Source organism: Heptranchias perlo, chromosome 35 (assembly GCF_035084215.1).
Source record: "Heptranchias perlo isolate sHepPer1 chromosome 35, sHepPer1.hap1, whole genome shotgun sequence".
NCBI classification, from domain to species: Eukaryota; Metazoa; Chordata; class Chondrichthyes; order Hexanchiformes; family Hexanchidae; genus Heptranchias; species Heptranchias perlo.
This window is the reverse complement of record NC_090359.1, coordinates 8,719,353-8,726,348: the sequence shown is the minus strand read 5'-3', so window position 1 is coordinate 8,726,348 and position 6,996 is coordinate 8,719,353. Positions and strand designations below refer to the sequence as shown.

At 44.5% G+C, this 6,996-nt stretch overlaps 1 pseudogene; it reads right to left on the bottom strand.

Annotated features, from left to right (window-relative positions):
* Positions 1-390: 390 nt before the first annotated feature.
* LOC137302006 (probable G-protein coupled receptor 139) lies at positions 391-3,820 on the bottom strand (annotated as a pseudogene).
* Positions 3,821-6,996: the final 3,176 nt, after the last annotated feature.

The following is a 6,996-nucleotide window of genomic DNA, read 5'->3' as shown; positions in this document are numbered from 1 at the left end:
CTTCAGGTGGTTCAATACGTTAGAACGGGGAGCCAAACTGCGAGACACCGTTTTGGTGCAGTTTTTGGAGGAGCATCACATTTCCGAGAGCAACTTCTGAATTTGCGATTGTAACTGCGCATGTGTGCTCGCCAGCAGCAGCTTTCCGATTTCCATATAAATACGTTGAGCCTTGTGAGCCTCAGTGATATGTTTAGACCACAATCCGGCTCATTATTGTTTCTCATATTATTTTCTTGATTAACTTAAAATTGGTGAGTTCGAGCCCTTGATTCATCATTAGTTTCCCTGGAATGTCAGGTACATTATCCTCTTCCTCTACTGTGAAGACTGACACAAAGTAATTATTGAACAAGTCTGCCATTTCCTCATTTTCATTTATTCTTCTTCTCATCTAATTAATTTGACCATCATTGCGAGGGGATATTTCACTCCATTCATCAACTCCTCTCTGAATTTCCTTTGGGTCACTGCATAAATAAAAGTGTTCGTGCAGCAACTCAGGAGCTGCAGCATGAAGCCGATTTCTCGTACAAATGTGGGCAATGGTGCAGGATATCCTAAATAATCCAACCGTCTCAATATAGAACACGCAGTGAACACCACCCATAACAGGATGGAATTCCCCGATATTACAAACAATACAATTATGGATTTCCTTCGGTTCTCCATCTCTGGGTCACTGGGACTCTCGCCACTGCTCGGACTCCGAAGTCTCCTGCGGGCTCTGCTGGCCACTAAAATGTGTCTGACCGTTAATACATTGAACAGTACAATCAAAAGAAATGGAATAAAAGGTGTTAAAATGTAATGCATTAATTCAATGATCGTCCAGACCAGCGAATGTGCTACAGGCGTGACACACGGCAAAACCATGGACTATTCGAAAGCCAATACTCATTTGTGTACAGAAAATACCATAAAATGTTCTTCAAGCCGCTCAGCACAGTCACTGTTCCGAGAACCACAGCCGCCGTCTTCTCGGTGCAATATTTAGTTTTCAGCCTCTGGCAACAAATGGCCACAAATCGATCAAAGGTGAAAGTGACCGTGAACCAGACAGAACAGTCTGTGGCTGCATAAAGCAGGACGGCGTGGATATTACACATTCTAATTACCCGCAGAAAACTAAATTGTTCCCGATAAATAATAGGAATCTGCCTTAATATCAGATCGATGATAACGACCAGTAGATCTGCCGCTGCCATGGCCACCAGGTAGCGAGTGACACATTTGGGGAGACCGCACTTTTCCCGAGACAGGATCACAATCGTCACCACGTTCACTGCAAGTAAGACAAAATAGGAAAATGATTCAACAGAATCAGGAAAAAAAAACGAATTTTATGCGTTTCCAGTGGAATAAAGGAGCAGGTTATAGAACAGGGACATTAATGTTCTTCACAATAAACTGAAATCCGCCAAGAAATTTGGAGCTTGGCTTTGGGTCCAATATTGGAATCCGATTATTTTAGCTGTGACGGGGCGTCCTGGCGATAGGGTTTGTAATCAGAGTAATGAATCGGCAAATAAGTGAAGCAACGGGATCAAATTCAATATGTTTAAAAACAGAGACTTAGTGTCGAATGAATACAAAGCAACCAATCGGAAAGTGAGATCCTCACTTGCACCTGAGCAAGACGGAAAGGAAAAGATTGGCCGTTTGCGGGGATTGAATTGCAGCGCGTGTGAGTTAGCTGCTGGGGTGATACAAGTGACTTCAATGTTCTGAGGTGGGCGGTGATAGAAGAGCCCTGGGAGGAGGAGGAATGGTCGAATCGCTGGTGCCCTTTTCAACGAATAGTAAGCGAACAACACCCATTGCCTGTGTTCATACATTGATTATTGTCACTTGTTCAAGGCATTAAGAGCATCTGCACAATGACACAAATCAAACCTTCCCATCCAATGCTTGTAATGTACACAAGAGATAGGAATGTAGGAACATGCAAATTGCAAGAAGAAAAAAAATACCAAGGTCCATCGAGTTCGCCTTCCACGTTCCTGCTAATCGCATGATACAATGATAATAGAGTTGGTGACTAATCATAGCAATTAATCTCTATCAATTCATATACAAAAGACCAAGACATAAGGTGAGGAAAGACACAGTGCTGGAAACTTTTGGGAATCAAAAATCCAATATAACCTTTTCCCTCCCAATCACGTTACATTTACCGTACGTCATGTCTCATATTACTCATCTACTTTTCCCAAAATGCTATTTTCTGAATGAAGTCTAGGTAATTTGTCTTTGAATGAATCAACACGAACTGCTTCCGCAGTCTCGTTAAGCAACCTGTTCCATAGATTGGCTACTCAAACACGGAAATATTGTTTCTGCAGCTTAGCTTTGAATTCACCTCCGCCACTCCCCCCACCCCCGCCCCCACCCCCTCCAATCCCCTTCAATTGCAGACTGCGTCCTCTGGTTCTACTGTTCCGGACAAGATGTAACAGAAACAGCCTGTCGTGGTCTATATTATCTAATCAAGAGATAGTTGTTCCACTTTTCTGCTCTTTGTATAAAATATAATATCTTTTAATTCCTTTCTGTTTTATATATTAGAAGTGAGGCCCAATCGGATACTCTCCTCCTTGATCCCAAAGGTCAATCATTGGATGAACGGAGTTACAGTCACGCTAAGCTCCATGATCGGCAATTGGATATTCAGAATCATGTGTGATGCTTCCCACCAAAAATACAAAGGTGGAAAATGATCGTATAATGTAATCAATTCTGCATGCAAGTTTTCGAATTACATTGCAGGTAATACTTGTAAAAACAATCATTTACTTTAGAAAGTGGAACAATATGACCGGCAATATAATACATCGACCTGCGATTTCATTTCAATCTGAATTCCAGTCAAATAGTGTTAACCTTGCTCTTTTCATTCGGTGGTGTGAATTGAATAAGCTTCCAATTCATACAGGGAATAAGACACATACAATATCGAGTGAGTTCACTATCAGAATAGGCTCCTTACAATGACTGTGGTTCCTGATCAGAGATACGAAAAACTGTACCAGACTGGCACGGGATTAGATTATCAATACAATTTTTTTTAGAAATAAATGCTTTAAATGATCGGAATAAAAATAAACAGCAGCTCACTTAACCTTTCTCACTGAGCCACTCAGAAACAGTGACACCAACGAGAAGATGAAACGATGGAAAGCGAGAGCGCTGAACCAGATTGGATCATCAATCCATGTGTCATTTATCTGGTAGGAGCGATTTGTACAACAAAATAACTAAATATATCCTGCCAAAAGGTTTCTCACGTGATACTCGGACTCAGTATTTATAGCAGAATGCAAACATTTAATTCAGAGAATGATCCAATCACATGGTGTGTGCTGTAGTCAGAAAGAACACCGGGACCTCAATAAAATCGCCTGAAATCTTACTTATAACGACCATTATGCACACAATTTTCATTGAAATGACACCAATGAATGGAAATTCACATCAGTGGAGCATGGGCCATTATCAAAGACACACAAGAGCAATGGAAAGAAAGTAAGAAAGAATTGCATTTTGATGACGCCTTTCACAACTTTAGGACATTCCAAAGTGCTTCACGGCCAATCAAGTTGCAGTGCATTCACTGTTGTAATGTAGGGAAAGTAATAAAATAAAGAGCTGGACAGGAGGACTGAGATGCAACATAGAGTTAAACTCGGCTTCCTGAAGTACCAGGTGCAGATAGTAACTTACCCGGGACACCGAACGCAGCCAGGATGGGGAAGTAAATCTTTTGTATGTCATTAATCGCCCATAGAATCTGGAGCTTGATCAGAAAACTGAGAGACATTGTTTCCCCTTCCGTCAGAAGCGATAATTCGATGGTTGGTCCTGATGCTGGGATCAATTCTCCGATTGACACATGCAGTGGATTTTCCTTAATTATAGCAGAGAGAATTCAACCGGTCAGAAAATGAGGTCCCGTGCTGACTGGGTTTAATTACAGTCACTGAACAAACAGATGAAGTCAACAACTCTCACTCCAAGATCTCCAACAAGAACAACATAATTTCCATTCAGATAAAGCCCCGGAGGCCAGGTTAAATGCTGCACCTTCTTCCAGGCATACAAGTACCACAATACGTTGTATTGGCCACAATTCGCGTTGGATTGGGATTAGGTCGCTGATACGATATGGGCAGTTGAGTTTCGCATGATCAGAATTTCATGGATGGTAGAGGATGGGAAGCCGATCAGAAAAGCATTGGAATAGTGGATTAAGGAGGTGAAAATGAACAATTACGGTAGCATTTTGGGAATGTTACTGGACTAGTAATACAAAGGCCTTGACCAATAATCCGAAGAGATGAGTTCACATTCTGCCAGGGCAGCTGAGGAATTTAAATTCTGTTAATTAAATAAAATCTGGAATAAAAAAAACTAGTATCAGTAATGGTGACCATGAAACTATCAGGTTGTGGTAAAAACCCACTTGGTTCATTAATGCCTTTAGGGAAAGAAACCTGCAGTCCTTACCTGGTCTGCGCCGTTATTTGACGACAGACATACAGCAGTGTGATTCGTTATTAGTCCTGGTACAAAAAATCATAATAAGAATCAAACCGGGCAGACCACCACTCGTCGGACCACGAAGCACAGGACACGACAAAGACAAAGGCAAACCAAGCATAGTCGACCCTGAAAAGTCATCCTCACTAACATCTGGGCACTTGAGCCAAAATTGGGAGAGCTGGCCGTTCGACCGCCAGGTCAGACACACCAGAGGTGGCAGCACAGTGGCATACAGTAAGGAGGATTGTCCCTGGGAGACCCCAACATTGACTCATGGCCACACGAAGTCTCATAACATCGGGACAAATATGGGCAAGGGTACCTCCTGCTGATTACCACCTACCACCCTCCCTCAGCTGTTGAATCAGTCCTCCTCTGTATTGAACACCAGTTGGAGGAAGCACTGAAGGTACCAAGGGCACAGAATGAACTCTGGGTGGGGGACTTCAATGTCCAGCACCAAGTCTGGCTCGGTAGCACCACTACTAAGCGAGCTGGCCGAGTCCTGATGGATATAGCTGCCAGACTGGGCCTGTGGCAGGTGGTGAGAGAACCAACACGAAGGAATAACCTACTTGACCGAATCCTCACCAATCTACCTGCAGCAGATGCATCTGTCCATGTCAGTATTGGTAGCAGTGACCACCGCAAAGTCCTTGTGGGGACCAAGTTCCGTCTTCACACTGAGGACACCGTCCATCGTGTTGTGCGGCACTACCACCGCGTTAAATTATTCAGAGCAGATCTAGCAGCTCAAACCTGGGCATCCATGAGGCGCTGTTGATCATCTGCAGCAGCAGAATTAGTAATCCACCACAAACTGAAAACTCATGCCCTGTCATATTCCTCACTCTACCATTACCAACAAGTCTGTGGATCAACCCAGGTTCAGTGAGGAGTGTAGAAGAGCATGCCAGGAGCGGCACGAGGCGTACCTAAAAATAAGGTGCCAACCTGGTGAAGCTGCAACACAAGACTACGTGCATGCTAAACAGTGGAAGCAACATGCTACAGACAGAGTTAACCGATTCCACAATCAATGGATCAGGTCAAAGCTCCACTGTCCTGTCACATCTGTCCGTGAATGGCGGTGGACAATGAAACAACTAACGGGAGGAGGAGGCTCCGTGAACATCACCATCCTCAATGATGACAAAGTCAAGCACGTGAGTGCAAAGGACAAGGATGAAGCGTTTGAAACCATTTTCAGCCAGAAGTACCGAGTGGATGATACATCTCGGCCTCCTCCCGATATCCTCACCATCACAGAAGACAGTCTTAAGCCAATTCGCTTCACTTCACGTGATATTAAAAGGCTGAGTGCACTGGATACAGCAAAGGCCCTGGGCCCCGACAACATTACGGTTGTAGTGCTCAAGTGTTGTGCTCCAGAACTAACTGCGCCTGCAGCCAAGCGACAACACTGGCATCAACCCGACAAAGTGGAAAATTGCCCAAGTTTGCCCTGTCCACAAAAAGCATGACAAATCCAATCTGGCCAGTTACTTCTCCGTCAGTCCACCCTCAATTATCAGCAAAGTGATGGAAGGTGTGGTCCACAGTGCTATCAAGTGGCACTTACTCATGAATAACCTGCTCACCGATACTCAGTTTGGGGTCCGCCAGGACCACTCTGCTCCAGACTTCATTACAGCCTTGGTCCAAACATGGACAAAAGAGCTAATTTCCAGAGGTGAGGTGAGAGTGACTGCCCTTGACATCAAGGCAGCTTCTCACCGAGTGTGACATCAAGGAGCACTAGAAAAGGTGAAGTCAATGGGAATCAGGGGAAAACTCTCCAGTGGCTGAAGTCATACCGAACACAAAGGGAGATGGTAGTGGTGGTCGGAAGCCAATCATCTCAGCCCCAGGCCATCGTTGCAGGGCGTCCTCAGGGCAGTGTTCTCGGCCGTAGCATCTTCAGCTGCTTCATCAATGACCTTCCCTCCATCATAAGATCACAAGGCTGTTCGCTGATGATTGCATAGATATCTTTCAGATTATGATGCAGTCCGTCACCACATGCAGCAAGACCTGGACAACATCCAGGCTTGGGCTAATAAGTGGCAAGTGACATACGCTCCAGGCAAGTGGCAGGGAATTACCATCTCCAACAAAAGAGGGTCTAACCACTTCCCTTTGACATTCAACGGGATTACCATCACCGACTCCAGCACCATGAACTTCCTGGGGGTTTACCATTGACTAGAAACTTAACGGCACCAGCCATATAAATACAGTAGCTTCAAGACCATGTCAGTGGCTTGGAATTCAACGGCGAGTGTCTCACCTCCTGACTCCTTAAAGCCTTTCCACAATCTACAAGGCACAAGTCAGGAGTGTGATGGAATACTTTCCATTTGCTTGGATGAATGCAGCTCCAACAACACTCAAGAAGCTAGACACCATCCAGGACAAAGCAGCCCGCTTGATTGGCACGCCATCCACAACCCG